Source organism: Mirounga angustirostris, unplaced genomic scaffold (genome assembly GCF_029215605.1).
Source record: "Mirounga angustirostris isolate CCGP_5_RB_7025 unplaced genomic scaffold, mMirAng1.0.hap1 SCAF_15, whole genome shotgun sequence".
NCBI lineage: Eukaryota > Metazoa > Chordata > Mammalia > Carnivora > Phocidae > Mirounga > Mirounga angustirostris.
This window is the reverse complement of record NW_026991723.1, coordinates 58,723,651-58,739,816: the sequence shown is the minus strand read 5'-3', so window position 1 is coordinate 58,739,816 and position 16,166 is coordinate 58,723,651. Positions and strand designations below refer to the sequence as shown.

The window sequence follows — 16,166 nt, the reverse complement described above, 5'->3', positions numbered from 1 at the left end:
AAGAGTCGGATGTTGGACCGACTGCGGCACCCAGGTGCCCCTCCTCTAGACGTTTTAAGGTTTTAGCTCTCACATTTAGTTTTAGTGCTTACGTTCAATCTGATTATGGTGTGTAGTATAAAGTCAGGATTATGACTCTCTCTTTTGTTATCTGGCATATGAATGCCCAATTGCTCCAGTATCATTTCTTGAGTTGACTATATGTGGGCTCCCTATTCTGTTCCATTGATCTATACGCATATTTATACACATATTTTTACAATAATACCACCCTGTCTCAATTGCTGTAGCTTTATAATAAATCTTTTTTTTTTTTTTAAGATTTTATTTATTTGACAGAGAGAGACACAGTGAGAGAGGGAACACAAGCAGGGGGAGGGGGACAGGGAGAAGCAGGCTTCCAGCTGCGCAGGGAGCCGGATATGGGGCTCCATCCCAGGACCCTGGGATCATGACCTGAGCCGAAGGCAGACGCTTAAAGACTGAGCCACCCAGGCGCCACCCCCCCTTTTTTTTTTAAGTAGGCTCCATGCCCAGTGTGGAGCCCAGTGTGGGGCTTGAACTCACAACTGTGAGATCGAGACCTGAGCCAACATCAAGAATTGGACGCTTAAATGACTGAGCCCCTATAATAAATCTTGATATCAAGTAATGTAAATCCTCTTATTCTTTTTCTTTTTGAAGTTGTTTTGTTCATTTTACTTTATTTTATTTTTTTGTTTTGTTCATTTTAAGTCCTTTGCATTTCCATATAAATTTTAGAATTGGCTCATCAATTACTATAAAACAAACAAACAACCTGCTGGGTTTTTGATTGGGATTGTCATGAATACATAGATAAACTTGGGGGGAACTGACCTCTTAATGATAACGAGTTGCTGGTCCATCACCATGGTGTATCTTTGTTTTTTTATATCTTCTTTAATCTCTCTATGTTTTGTGGGGTCTTTGCTCTGTATTTAGTCTTTTCTTCTTATAATGTCTTTTGGATTTGGGGATCAACACTGGCCTTATAAAAGAAGTTGGAAAGGGTTCTCTATACTATTTTCTGGAAGAGTTTGTATAGAATTAGTATTATTTCTTTCTTAAATATTTGCTACAAATCATCGGTGAAGCCATCTAGTCATGGAGGTGTTTTTATTCTTTTTTCGGGGAGGGAAGGTTTTCAATTACAAATTCAGCTTTATTGATAGATATGGAATTCTTCAGATTGTCCTTTTCTTCTTGAGTGAGCTTTGGTAACTTGAATCTTTTAAGAAATTTGTGTATTTCATTCACCTAAATGGTGGAATTTATATGCATGAGGTTGCTAATATTGTTATCCTTTAAAAGAATGATGTCTAACGGTGACCCTTTATCATTTCTGGTATTGTGCCTTCTAAAGGTTTATCAACATAGTTGATCCTTATTATTTGTGGATTCTGTGTTTATGAATTCACCTACTTGCTAAGATTTATTTGTAACCCTCAGATCAATACTTGCAATGCTTTCAGTCATTGGAAAACATGTGCGGACATTGAAAAATTTGAGTTGCCCAACACACAAGTTCCCAGCTGAGGTTGAACAAGGAGACGCCATGAGATAGCTCTCACACGTAAACAAATGTCCTTCCCAGAGTCTACGTAGTCCCAGGTTTGGGGCATTTTTGTGTTTTCTGTTGGTGATTCTGCTGTTTAAAATGGTCCCCAAGTGAAGTGCTGAAGTGTTGTTTAGTGCCCCTAAATGCAAGAGGGGTGTGTTGTACCTTATGGAGAAAATTTATGTGTTAGATAAACTTTGTTCAGGCATGACTTCGAATGCTGTTGGCCATGAGTTCCATGTTCATGAATCAACAATATAAATTAAGGTATCTTTAAACAAAAACACACATGAAGTAAAGCTATTACTGATCCACTGACAAAAATGTTGCGGCCAGAGGCTCACAGGAACCTAACCCAGTATTTTCCCTAGCAGCGATGGGTCAGGATTCTCCAAAGCAGTGTCCCCTGCAATTTTATAGAACATAACTGCTGCAAATCATGAGAATCAATTGTACTTTTGATCTCAAAAAAACAGCTTTTTGTTTCATTGATTTTCTCTATTATTTTCCCATTTACTATTTCATTGATTTTTATATTTATTACTTTTTTTCTGTTTACATGGGGTTTAACTTACTCTTATTTTTCCAGTTTCTTAAAGGGGAAATCAGGTCATTGATTGTAAGACATTCTTCCTTTCTAATATAAGCATTAAGTGCTATAAATTTCCCTCTAAGACTGTTTTTAGCTGCATGTCACTAAATTTGATATGTTGTGCTTTTGTTTTTATTCAGTTCAAAATCGTTTCTAATATCGCTTGTGATTTATTCTCTCATGACTTATAGGTTATTTTAAAATGTTATTTACTTTCCAAATATTTGGGAAATTCCAGATTATTTTTCTGTTATTGATTCCCACTTTAATTCTGTGTGGACAGAGACTATACTTTGTATTACTTCAATCTTTTCTTACATTTACTGAGAATTATCTTATGGCCCAGAATGTGGCTTTATCTTGGTACATTCTGTGTAAACTTGAAAAGACTGTGTTCTGTTGTTACTGGGTAGAATGTTCCATAAATTTCAATTCAAGATGAAGTTGACTGATAATGTTGTTCAAGTCTTTTATATCCTTATTGATTTTCTGTCTACTTATTCTATCAAATATTGAGAGAGGGATGCTGAAATCTTCAGATATAATTGTGCATTTGTCTATTTCTCCTGATATTCGAATAAGTTCTGCTTCATGTACATTGTGTTTTTTTGTAATTTTTAAATTTAAATTCAATTTAGTTAACATATACTGTATTATTAATTTCAGGGGTAGAATTTAGTGATTCATCAGTTGCATGTAACACCTAGTGCTCATTACATCAAGTGCCCTCCTTAATGCTCATCACCTAATTACCCCATCCCCCCAACCACCTCCCCTCCAGCAACCCTGTTTGTTTCCTGGAGTTAAGAGTCTCTTATGGTTTTCCTCTCTCTCTGTTTTCATCTTATTTTCTTTTTCCTTCCCTTCCCCTATGTTCATCTGTTTTGTTTCTTAAATTCCACATATGAGTGAAATCATACAGTGTTTGTCTTTCTCTGACTGACTTATTTCACTTAGCATAATACCCTCTAGTTCCATCCATGCCATTGCAAATGGCAAGATTTCATTCTTTTTGATGGCTGAGTAATATTCCATTGTATATATACCATATCTTTATCCATTTATCTGTCAATGGACATCTGGGCTCTTTCCATATTTGGGCAATTGTGGGTATTGCTGCTAGAAACATTGGGGTGTATGTGCCCCTTCGAATCACTATGCTTATATCCTCTGGATAAATACCTAGTAGTGCAATTGCTGGGTTGTAGGGTAGTTCTATTTTTAACTTTTTGAGGAACCTTCAGGCTGATTTCCGGAGTGGCTGCACCAGTTTGCATTCCTGCCAACAGTGTAGGAGGGTTCCCCTTTTTCTGCATCCTTGCAACATTTGTTGTTTCTTGAGTTGTTAATTTTAACCATTCTGACTAATGTGAGGTGGTATCTCATTGTGGTTTTGATTTGTATTTCCCTGATGCCAACTGATGTTGAACAGTTTTTCATGTGTCTGTGGACCATTTGCATGTCTTCTTTGGAGAACTGTCTGTTCATCGTCCCATTTCTTGCCTGGATTTTTTGGGTTTTGTATCCATTTCTTGACTGGATTTTTTGTTCTATAAAGAACTCATAGGTTTTGGATACTAGCCCTTTATCTGATAAGACATTTGCAAATATCTTCTCCCATTCTGTAGGTTGCCTTTTATTTTTTTTTAAAGATTTTATTTATTTGACAGAGAGAGACAGAGTGAGAGAGGGAACACAAGCAGGGGGAGTGGGAGAGGGAGAAGCAGGCTTCCCGAGGAGCAGGGAGCCCGATGCGGGGCTTGATCCCGGGACCCTGGGATCATGACCTGAGCCGAAGGCAGACGCTTAATGACTGAGCCACCCAGGTGCCCCTGTAGGTTGTCTTTTAGTTTTGTTGACTGTTTCCGTTGCTGTGCAAAAGCTTTTTATCCTGATGAAGTCCCAATAGTTCATTTTTGCCCTTGCTTCCCTTGCCTTTAGAGACATGTCTAGCAAGAAGTTGCTGTGGCCAAGGTCAAAGAGGTTGCTGCCTGTGTTCTCCTCTAGGATTTTGATGGATTCCTATATCACATTTAGGTCTTTCATCCATTTTGAGTTTATTTTTGTGTATGGTGTAAGAAAGTGGTCCAGTTTCATTCTTCTGCATGTGGCTGTCCAATTTTACTGGCACCGTTTATTGAAGAGACTGTCCTTTTTCCATTGGATATTCTTTCCTGCTTTGTCGAAGATTAGTTGACCATAGAGTTGAGGGTTCATTTCTGGGCTCTCTATTCTGTTCCATTGATCTATGTGTCTGTTTTTGTGCCAATACCATACTGTCCTGATGACTATAGCTTTGTAATATAACTTGAAGTCCAGAATTGTGATGCCTCCAGCTTTAATTTTCTTTTCAACATTACTTTGGCTATTCACGGTCTTTTGTGGTTTCATACAAATTTTAGGATTATTTGTTCTGGCTCTGTGGAAAATGCTGATGGTATTCTGTAGGGATTGCACTGAATGTGTAGATTGTTTTGGGTGCTTCATGTACTTTGAAACTTTTTATTTGGAGCATAAACATTGAAAATTCTTATATCATTTTGATAAATTAACTCATCATTATGAAAGGGCTCTATCTCTGGTAATATTCCTTCCTGTGAAATTTACTTTGTCTGATATTAATGTAGTCATTAAAGCTTTCTTTTAATTAGTATTAGTAGATTCATCTAATTTCCACCCTTTAACTTTTTTTCCTTGTTTCAGCAACATAAGATACTACTGTTTCCCATAGCAGAATGCCATTTGGCCTTTATGTTTCATAGAATTATAGCTTATTGGCATAAAACTTGATTTTTAGGGGTGCCTGGGTGGCTCAGTTGGTTAAGCATCTGCCTTCCCCTCAAGTCATTATCCCAGGGTCCTGGGATCAAGCCTCGTGTCAGGCTCCCCACTCAGCAGCCTGCTTTTCCCTCTCCCTCTGACCCTCTCCCCTGCTTGTGCTCTCTCTCTCTCTCTCAAATAAATGAATAAGATCCTAAAAAAATAATAAATTAAAAAACTTGATTTTGATGTATTTGAAAGTTATGTATATTGAGTAGTACAGAAATATATAAGATGAAATGTGTTCACATATGCAAACAATGTATAACCTTTGCTTTATTGCAACATTGTTCACACTAAGCCCCTTGTAACTGAATGCTCTGTAAATATAAAAATACAAACTTCATGTGAACAATGTGTGACCTTGGATAAGTTACCTGACTCAGTTTTCTCCTCTGTATAATGGTAATAGTAATAGTACCTCCCTCATACAATGATTGTGAAGATAAATGAGCTAGTAAATGTAAAGTGCTTAGAATAGTTCTTTTTTTTTATTTTTATTTTTTTTAAAGATTTTATTTATTTATTTGACAGAGAGAGACACAGCGAAAGAGGGAACACAGGCAGGGGGAGTGGGAGAGGGAGAAGCAGGCTTCCCGCCGAGCAGGGAGCCCGATGCGGGGCTCGATCCCAGGACCCTGGGATCATGACCTGAGCTGAAGGCAGATGCTCAATGACTGAGCCACCCAGGCGCCCCTAGTTCTTTTTTTTAAAGATTTATTTATTTATTTGAGAGAGAGAGAGAGCACATGCACAAGAGTCCGGGGTGGGGGGCAGAGGGAGAGAGAAACTTAAGTGGACTCTACACTGAGCGTGGAGCCTGACAGGGCTCGATCTCATGACCCTGAGATCAGGGCCCTGAGATGATGACCTGTGCCGAAACCAAGTCGGATGCTCAACCGACTGTGCCACCCAGGCACCCCAGAACCGTTCTCGACACAGAATAAGCGCTATAGAAATGTTTACCACTACTTCACCTTTTAACGTCTAACCAAACTGTTTCATTACATTAAAAATGGACAGCTGTAGTTGACAAGATGTAGCTGGATCTTTCTTTTTATCCAGTCTGACAATATCTGCCTTTTAATTTGTGTTAAGACCACTTAAACTTGATAATTTTATTTTCAAATTTCTAGGGAACAAATACAAAAGTTGACCCCAATAGTAGTCCTTAAAGTAAACCATGATAAATTCCTGAAAGTAGAACCATTTAGTTAAATTTTCTGAGCACAATGTAATAAAACTAAAACTTAGTAACAAAAGGTTAATTGAAAAATTTTGAACCATTTATACATTTAAAAAAAATCCTTCCTAGTGCACTGAAAGGCAAAATCAAAGCAGATGTTCAGAGATGAATGAGAATTAGAATACTAACTGTAGGGGCGCCTGGGTGGCTCAGTCGTTAAGCGTCTACCTTTGGCGCAGGTAATGATCCCAGGGGCCTGGGATCGAGCCCCACATCGGGCTCCCTGCTCGGCAGGAACTCTGCTTCTCCCTCTCCCGCTCCACACTGCTTGTGTTCCCTCTCTCACTGTCTCTCTGTGTCAAATAAATAAACAAAATCTTAAAAAATAAGAATACTAACTGTAATGTTTAAGAGTGTGGGGCATGGACATGAAGTCATGTGGCTCTCATCCAAGTTCTGGCTCTGCTCCCCGCTGACTATGATTCTGATCCAGGTGTTGATATAAAGATAGTAATACCTATCTTAGAGGGTTTTTTCCCAATTAAATGAGATGACACTTAGCAGTCTTTAAACGTCACTGTTTACACTGTGCACTTAACATTTCCCAATCACAATTTAGAGATGTAAAAAGGGAATTCTTTCCCTGTCTAGATCAAATCCAAATTCTACTGATGGCAGAAAACGCACACTTGAACACTGAAGGTAACTCAGTCACAATTACTGTAGTCTCTTGGGGATTAATACTCAAGCAATCCAGAATCTTTCCTGACTCTCTCCACATTTCTGGATCACCTTCTCCATACTCAGCTTCCTGGGCAGGAGCATCTGGTGGAGCCAGGGTCATATGCCTTCATACAAGCTTTCAGATTTCTTTCTTTTTTAAAGATTTTATTTATTTATTTGACAGAGAGAGAGACAGCTAGAGAGGGAACACAAGCAGGGGGAGTGGGAGAGGGAGAAGCAGGCTTCCTGCTGAGCAGGGAGCCCGATGCAGGGCTCGATCCCAGGACCCTGGAATCATGACCTGAGCTGAAGGCAGGTGCTTAACGACTGAGCCACCCAGGCGCCCCAAGCTTTCAGATTTCTAATAGAGAAATGAATGTCTATCCCCTTGCAGGCTCCATAGTTGGGTACAAGATCTTTTACACTCAAATAGAGACTTCTCCACAAGCTGAGCAGCCTAAACCCAGCAAATGTCGACCAGATCTCCCTTTTCAGAAAAAGGCATTTTGTTTTTGTCCTAAAATCTGTTTCCCCAGAACGTGCTGCATCCCATGCCTCAGCCCTTCTCAGTCTAAGCTCTTACATCGTTATAAAATCTTCCCATAGTTTAAGATTCAAACTATGCTTTAAGCCCTTCAGGCTTTGGCTCTTATTCTGCAGAGGTTTTTAGAACAAAAAATTCACTGAAGTAGCTCAATGGGTAGAAAGCCATGGCAACTAGAAATTAAAAACCTTGGCAGAAAATCTCCTTATTTTATCCTGTTATACTCTCTTTATTACTGTTGTTAGAAAATATATGGGATGGGCCAAAGCTGTACTTAAAGGGAAATACACAGTATAATAAATATGAGCATAAGCTTTAAGTTAGGCCTGGGTTCAAAATGTCCCTGCTCTGCTACTTACCAGCCATGTGACCTTGGAGAAATTCTTTAATCTCAAGGCTTAGTTGCATCAACTATAAATGGTGTTAATAATATTACAGTCTGGGATACCTGGGTGGCTCAGTTGGTTACGGTCTGCCTTCGGTTCAGGTCATGATCCCAGAGTCCTGGGATCAAGCCCCCCACATCAAGCTCCTTGCTCAGCGGGGAGCCTGCTTCTCCCTCTGCCTTCCGCTCCCCTTGCTTGTGTGCTCTCTCGCTCTCTCTGACAAATAAATAAATAAATAATCTTTAAAAAATAATATTACAGTTTATCTTTGAACAACATGGTGGTTAGGGGCCCTGACCACCCCCACACAGTAGAAAATCTGCGTATAACTTTTGACTCTCCAAAAACTTAACTACTAATAGCCTACCGTTGACCAGAAGTCTTCCCAATAACAAAAATAGTTGATTAACACACACTCTGTATGTCATATAGTATATATTGTATTCTTACAATAAAGTAAGCCAAAGAAAAGAAAATGTTATTTAGAAAATCATAAAGAAGAGAAAATACATTTATAGTACTGTACCCTATTTATAAAGAAAATATCCATGCATAAGTGAACCCACTCAGTTCAAACTTGTGTTGTTCAAGGTCAACTGTATTTGCGTCATCGAGAGGTTGTGAGAATTGCATGAGATAATTCCTTTAAAGCACTTAGTACTATGCCTGTGTGAAAGGAATCCTTGGACAATATTGAGAAAGTGGTCCAAGAGACTTTTTGGTCATTCGTGGCCACTTGTCACATGACCATTCTTCAAGGAGAAACTGTCAGGAGAAGAGTGTGATACCCATCACACAAGCTGGGTTGGTCCCATGAGATAACAGGGAAAGACGTAACGGAGCATGGAGTGTTTTCTTAGATTTTACATTTTGCTTACCTGCAGTATAGTGTTCCTGATAACAGACAGACCAAGTTTCTCTCTCAGTGCTCCAAACGAGAAAGAAAAGCTGTAGTTAGATGACAATCACTGTCAATCTTGGATAAGCAAGAAGTTCGGAAGGTAGAAGGGAGAGAAGCAGTCACCACATCACGTCCACAGAGCTAAACTGCAGATGAGCTTCTTACTGTCCTCCCTTCCTAAGAGAGGGAACTCATCTGAAAACCAGTAAGGAGAGAAACTTCACCATCAAAGGCCTGAGAAAAATGTATCGTGACTATTACTTAATCCTTTGATTTGAAAATAAAGGGACTTTAAGGAAAATTCCCTCTTACCGATACCTGTATTGTTATAGATGGAATGCTTGTGTCCCTCTAAAATTCATATACTGAAACCTAATCCCCACGGTGATGGTATTTGGAGGTGGTCCTTTGGGCGGTGATTAGGTATGAGGGTGGAGTCCTCAGGAATGGGACTGGTGCCCTTATAAGCGACCTGAGAGAGTTCCCTCTGCCTTTCTGCCACTGAGCACACAACTAGAAGTCAGACTGCAACTCAGAAGAGGGCCCTCACCAGAACCGGACTTGCTAGCATCCTGATCTTAGACTTCAGCATCCAGAACTGTGAGAAATAGGTTTCTGTTGTTGATTAGCCACCCAGCTGACGGTAGTTTGTTACAGCAGCCCAAGCTGACTTACACATGTCTTTCAGAATTCTGAACCTTACATTTACTAAGTTATAGAAACAATCTATTACCTAATTTGGGGCCTGGAGAGAGAAGGCTGTCCCTTGATCTTTGATTAAAAAATGCCCCTAAAATGGCCTGAAACATGACTGATGGTCAATAGATCTTAAATATTATTACACTACTTATTTTAAAGGAAAAAAATAAACTAAGTGTTGGATGAGAGGAGGTAGACAAATTACAAAAAATAAAGAAAAGAACCATAAACAGATATTGAACTATAGTTAATGAATGAATGCTAAGGTATTTGGGGGCAAAATGTATGGATGATTGCAACTTACTTTGAAACACATAAAAAATAAGAGGGATGGATAGATGAATAAATAGTGATAAAGCAAATATAGCAAAATATTCACTGAAGAACCTCAATGGTGAGTATATGAATTTTCACTTTCAAATTATAAGGTTGAAATCTTCCATAATAAAGCGTTTAAAAATTAATTGAATATAGAAACTAATATAGTTAAAAACAGAAAATTATGCATTAGAAAACAGAAAAAGAGCAGAATTGAAAACTACATTCTAGAGCTGGAAAGCATATCAAATAGATAAAACTCTATAAAATCAAATCAATAAAAAAGCCTAAAGATGGAGAGAAAACTCAAATGTACTACCTTAGTAATAAAAAAAAGAGGATATAATCTCTTTTCAGGAGTGTTCAGAAAAATAATATTGTCAACTCTCCACTAGCAGTTTTTCTGGATTGGGCAATTTTCTAGGTTTATTTAAAAGAGAAAAAAATCTAAAAGAACCAATATAGCCATTTGTAAAAAGGGAAAATATTACTGCTTACCCAAATACAGATGGACCCAGAATAGGTTTGCAGCCAAGTTCTATAGTCTGTCTCTATTAAGAAACAGGTGATTCTTGTATCTTTTATATGGTCTAAGGCATAGAAAACATTCCCCGTTCATTTAACGGAGCTAGAATGATCTTGATTCCAAAACCTGAAAAGTACAGCAAATACAAAAAACCATAGCGCAACATCATTTATGAACATAAATGCTAGAGTCAGCAAATTGAATCTAGTAGCGTATTACTTGAATAATACATTATGACCAAATAACATTTATTTCAAGGGCTTCGTATTAAGAAATATATTAAGAAATATATTTCGTATTAAGAAATACGTTTCGTATTAAGAAATATATTCATGGGCGCCTGGGTGGCTCGGTTGGTTGGGCGACTGCCTTCGGCTCAGGTCATGATCCCGGAGTCCCGGGATCGAGTCCCGCATCAGGCTCCCTGCTCGGCGGGGGGTCTGCTTCTCCCTCTGACCCTCCCCCCTCTCATGCTCTCTCTCATTCTCTCTCTCAAATAAATAAATAAAATCTTAAAAAAAAAAAGAAATATATTCACAATTTATATTAATAAGTCAAAGAAAAACATAAACAGATGCTAAATATATCTTTGATACAATTCAATATCCATTACTGAGTTAAAAAAAAAAAAAGACAACTCTTAAATTTTCCCTCAGCAGTATAAAAGGAAGCCCCCTGAAGCAAACAGTAAGACATGGTCAGACTTGAACATGGCATGCTTAACATGCTTAACATTAAAAGGATGGACATTCCCATTAAAGTCAAGAACATAAGTTTTCCAGTTATCACCACTGTTACACGACTTTGTTCTGGGAGTTCTAGCCAATACTAGGACAACAGTAAGACATAAGACGTATAAATACTGGAAGGGAGAGAGAAGGGAGCTTTAAGCTTCTCCCTGGGAAAAAACTAAGAAAATCAATTAAACTAATATAAAATTTTCAAAATGATGGCCAGGTCCAAAAAATATTTTTTAAAAATCCATAGCGGGGTGCCTGGGTGGCTCGGTTGGTTAAGCATTCTACTGGGTTTGGGCTGAGGTCGGGATCTCGGGGTAGTGAGATGGAGCCGCACGCTGGTCTGCTTGAGGTTCTCTCCCTCTGCCCCTTCTCTTGCTGGTGCCCCTATGTGTGCGCACGCAAGCTCTCTCTCTCAACTAACTTTAACTAACCAACCAACCGACCAGCCAATTAACTAATCAACAGCTTTTTTACACAGCATCAATAACCAGACTCCATCGTAGGGGGAACGTTCAGAACAGCAACGACGACAGCATCGCATTTTAAAAGCACTCAGGTGTAGACACAGGACCACATGCATTATATTTTGAGGACTATATCCCTTCCCCACAAGAACAGCCTGGCTGGTCGAACTCACTCTTCCGAGGGGTGCTTGCTCCTTGCGGCTGCTTGCGGCGGGGGCAGCCCCCCTGGCCCACGGCCCCGCCGCGCGAACCGCCTCAAGCGCCGCTGCCTGAGGGCGGGTTTGGGTGAGTAAAGAAGGTGCGGAGGCGGCTCCCTGCTCGGCCAGGAGCCTGCTTCTCCCTCTCCCGCTCCCCCTGCTTGTGTTCCCTCTCTAGCTGTCTCTCCCTCTCTCTGTCAAATAAATAAAAAATAAAATATTTTTTTTTAAAAAAAGGGGGCGCCTGGGTGGCTCAGTCGTTAGGCGTCTGCCTTCAGCTCGGGTCAGGATCCCAGGGTCCTGGGATCGAGCCCCGCATCGGGCTCCCTGCTTGGCGGGAAGCCTGCTTCTCCCTCTCCCGCTCCCCCTGCTTGTGTTCCCTCTCTCGCTGTCTCTCCCTCTCTCGGTCAAATAAATAAAAAATAAAATATTAAAAAAAAAAAGGGGGGCGCCTGGGTGGCTCAGTCGTTAAGCGTCTGCCTTGGGCTCGGGTCATGATCCCAGGGTCCCGGGATCGAGCCCCGCGTCGGGCTCCCTGCTCGGCCAGGAGCCTGCTTCTCCCTCTCCCGCTCCCCCTGCTTGTGTTCCCTCTCTCGCTGTCTCTCCCTCTCTCGGTCAAATAAATAAAAACAAAATAAAATATTTAAAACAAAAAAAGAAGGTGCGGAGGGCCGGGCGTGTTCTCCATCAGGGAGGGCGGGCAGAGACGCCGCAAGATGGTGGCGTGAAGGGCCAGGAGAGGCCCCAGGAGGTGAGCGGGGTCAGGAAGGAAGAGCGCGCCGGGGGTCGCCTCCAGGGGGTGAAGCCGAGAGGCCCTCGCCATCTTGGGCGCCGCGCTGGAAAGAGTGGGCAGATGCCGCCACATTTCCTCCTCCTCCGACTCGGCGTTGCTCTGGACGGCTGTGCTGCTATCTTCTTTTTGCTCCACTTCCTTCCCCAAATTGACTTGGCTCCGCTCTCCCTCGGGGAGCTGCATTGTTACAGCAACGGGCTCCCTTGTCCTCGGGTTGGTGACCGGGGCAGATGGCGGGGCGGAGGAAAGGGTGGTGCACGCAGGGCGCTCCTGTGTCCCGGGGACCACCTCACCGCTGCGGACTTAGGGGCCCTCGTAGCCCCCTGTTAAGGCTCACACCCGCACTCCCTGCAGTTTCTTACACTCTGCTTGCACCCTTGTAGATAGTCCCCTTATCAAGCCTTCCTCAAATGATCCTAATGGGGGGGGGGGCACCTGTTTTCCTGCTGGGCGGGGACCGACAGCAAAGCTTACCTGCGGGCTCACATCTCGGCGGAGTTCAGTGCCAGACTGGTAGGGGGAAGAGAGGTGAGGTGGTACTCAGGGAGAGCGTAGCATGTCACCTGATTACCTGGCACGGCTCTGGCCAAGCTGGGGTTTCCATCTGGCAGGAAAGTGCCAAACCAGCAGGGACAGCAGAGACACCCCAAATATGACACCAGGTTCCTGAACTTCCCCTCACAGGGCTGTGAGGTAACCACCTCTGCCCCCTCGTGGACAGAGGAGGAACCCTGCCCCAATTAGAGATCTTCCTACAGAGAAGGCTCTAGAAGGATTCTGCGCTCACTGGTAGAAGGAGGGAGAGGAAGGTGCGTTGTGGGTAACTTTTTCCTTTGTTTATATTTCCAGGTATGGGGAATGCACGTGTTATTTTTTATAAGGAGAAAACAATACAGTGGACTTCATTTTGGAAAAATGAAAGTGTTTGGAGTTGGGAGCAGGGGTGTTAGCTGCTTCCGCATATGAAGGCTTCCTCCCTTTACCCTTGCCTCCCACTAGCCTAAGTTCCTGAGAATCTAACTTGACCTTAGACTTTGCATGTACTGTCTCTGTGCACCATTTTGCTGTGGGCCAGTGAGAGAACAAGGTGAAAAGCATTGTGTAAACCATCAATAAAAGTGCTAGAGAGATGTATCAGTTACTCTCATGATTCCTCTTTCTCCTTGGACTTGTCTATCAGACCCCACCTAGTGTGCCTGCCTTGTCAGTCTGACCTGACATTGAACCTAGTTCACTCTACCCACCCCCTGGTGTCCACCCTCGTGGAGCTCTCCCACATGGCTGGCTCCATCCCTGAGCAGCACAAATCCTGCTGGTTGCCTTGTGCCAGGGAAAGCCCAGACCTGGCCTCAGGCCTTGGCTTTGCTCTGACTTGCTATACGACCCTGGAATAGTACTTCTGTTCTCTGGGCCTGTTTCCCTCTATGTACAAAGTGGAAATCTACCCTCTAGCTCCAAAATTGCTGGATTTCAGGGAAAGGAATTTCCCTAGGAATGATGCCTCTGCTGTCCCTTCCCCTCAGCTGGCAGGGCTCACAACTCAGGCCTCTTCCACAGCTAGGAGACAGGGGGAGAGGAGTATCCTGGAGCAGGGCCTCCTGTCCCTTTGAGAAACAGAGCAGCCTGTATGGGGGTATGGGGGTTTGACTCCCACCAGCCCAGGGCTGAGGGAAAACCATTAAATCAAATGAAGGAAAAGAAAATCTCTTCTATGGATTTTGTGTCAAGGCCATCAGCATTGCTGGCAGGCTTAACTTCCTTCCCGCAGTGGAACTGAAACCGGCTGAGGCTAAACCCTGAGAATGGAGGCCAGGCCCAGGGGAAGCCTGGCACCTGGCCTGGCTCAGTTAATGTCTCCTCAGTAGAGTCCAGGATGTTCACAGGACGGAGGGAGAGGAAGCACCGCCTCATAACGAGATCAGGGGATCTCAAATCAAAGGTCTCTCATGCACACCAGAGCTATCCAGGTCAGTCAGAAGAACCGAGAGGGCGAGGGCAGAGGCTCTGGATGCCTTTCAAGGCCAGCACATCTCATCTGCTTGATACCTCCCCTTCCTAACTTGTCAGCTCCACTCTTCTGTTACTGGGACTCACGTGGACTCTCCTGCTTCTGTACCTTTGCTCATACTGTACCTTTTACCAAGAATGCATCTCCTAAAATCATCTGGCAAAGCCTTCCTGTTTCTCTCAGGCCCAGCTCAAATCCAACCCTCTCCAAGGAGCCTTCTGTCTTCTCCTTTCTCTCCTCCTCCTAACTCCTCCCAAGGCACACTAGACAGTGTACAGACGACTGTACAAACTACAATTAGATTACCTACTCCTGTTTTGTACAGGCAAACCATAACTAACCGCTGTGCCACTCAGATCTTAGGTGACAGACCTTCTTACCAGAAACAAATGTCCCAAAGCTTGTACTGAAGGTGTCCTAGGGACTGACTGATGCCAACAGTGACACCATGCCAAGCTCACCAACTCACTGAGAAGTGAGCTGACGCTGGAGGAGGGTGTGGGATTGAAGCTTTAAAATAACCCGGGAAGAGGCCTGAGAAATGAAATGAGGCTGTTTGGATAACGAGGTGATACTGATGATGTGGAGGCAGTGTTGATACGGGGTCCTACTACCTAGCTGCAGACAGGGGTCCACCGAGCATGGCTGAAGGCAGTTCCTAGAAAAGTAAAACTGTCTTCCTGTTTACACCCTAACAAGCTGAGCCTGCCGAGAGACTGGTTTTATCTGGAGGCAAATGCTGTTGGTGGCCTTTGCCTTCTTACTTGCCTTCCTGGACTTTGACTCCGCTTGGGCAGCAGAGTGTACAGACCCTGACTAGTAGCTAGGGGCCAGTCATGTAGGGCCGGGAATACGACCTGATCCTGGCCCAGGAGGCGCAAGGGACAACTGCTGAGGGGTTTCTGAGAAATAGTTTTCTTACTCGTAAGAGGCATTGGCAGCAAAAGGAGAAGGCGCTTGTGACTCTTGTCTTTCTTCTTGCTCAGAACGCTGTGCTCAAAGCTTAGCTTAGAGCTGAGACAACCACCAGGAAACCATGACAGAGCTGTGATCTCTGCCACGGACACAAAATGAGGAGGTGGTGGCGTGAGTGACATACCTGTGCTGTCCCTGTGCTATAGAAAAATGGTGACTTTGGAGTCAGGGTCATCCAGTGACAAGCCTTAAGCCTGGGTCCTCTGTCCTGGAGCCTTGGGAAGCTCCCTGATAGAGCTGGTTCCGAAGCGAGGCATCCAGGAAGCAAAAGAATCTTCCTCGAGTTGGCCTGTTTCTTTTTGCATGAATGGATTTAAATTTCCTGCACTCATCACAGACTCTCCTCTTTGTTCCCATTTTTGCTCTTGGTATAACAAATATATTATTATTAGTCACTTTGGATAATTCCCTTTCTCAGTAGGTCAGCCTTCAGAGCACCCCCGTGGTTGTCACTGGGCTCTGGTGGCTCACGGGTGTGTGCCCGGCCCGAGGGCGAGGCATTGCTGTGTGCTCTGGGCTGAACTGGTCTGGGGGCTAATGGCCTGTTAGAGAGATACACACACCCCAGGGGACACATCTGGCAGAAGGCCTCTTCTAGGAAAAAGGTTATTCCCTGAGAGAAATCCATTCCATCAGGTTGAGGTGGGACCAGAGCTCCCCTACCTTTCTTTCCTTCTCTACCACAGAGGTGGGCATGCGACCCAGGCTGGACCTA

At 43.0% G+C, this 16,166-nt stretch overlaps 2 long non-coding RNA genes across 3 annotated transcripts in view; one reads left to right on the top strand and one right to left on the bottom strand.

Annotated features, from left to right (window-relative positions):
- Nucleotides 1-14,045, top strand: part of LOC135362631 (uncharacterized) — a 14,452-nt gene extending 407 nt beyond the window's left edge. For both annotated transcript variants that reach the window (XR_010407544.1, XR_010407543.1), the window contains exons 2-3: nucleotides 11,493-11,763; nucleotides 13,318-14,045. This is a non-coding gene — a long non-coding RNA (uncharacterized LOC135362631). The remainder of the gene's footprint in view (nucleotides 1-11,492; nucleotides 11,764-13,317) is intronic.
- Nucleotides 8,072-13,222, bottom strand: LOC123849384 (uncharacterized). The gene is made up of 3 exons (XR_006792040.3): nucleotides 12,943-13,222; nucleotides 10,247-10,400; nucleotides 8,072-8,926 (listed from the first exon to the last, which is right to left on the bottom strand). It is a non-coding gene; the product is annotated as an uncharacterized LOC123849384 (long non-coding RNA).
- Nucleotides 14,046-16,166: the final 2,121 nt, after the last annotated feature.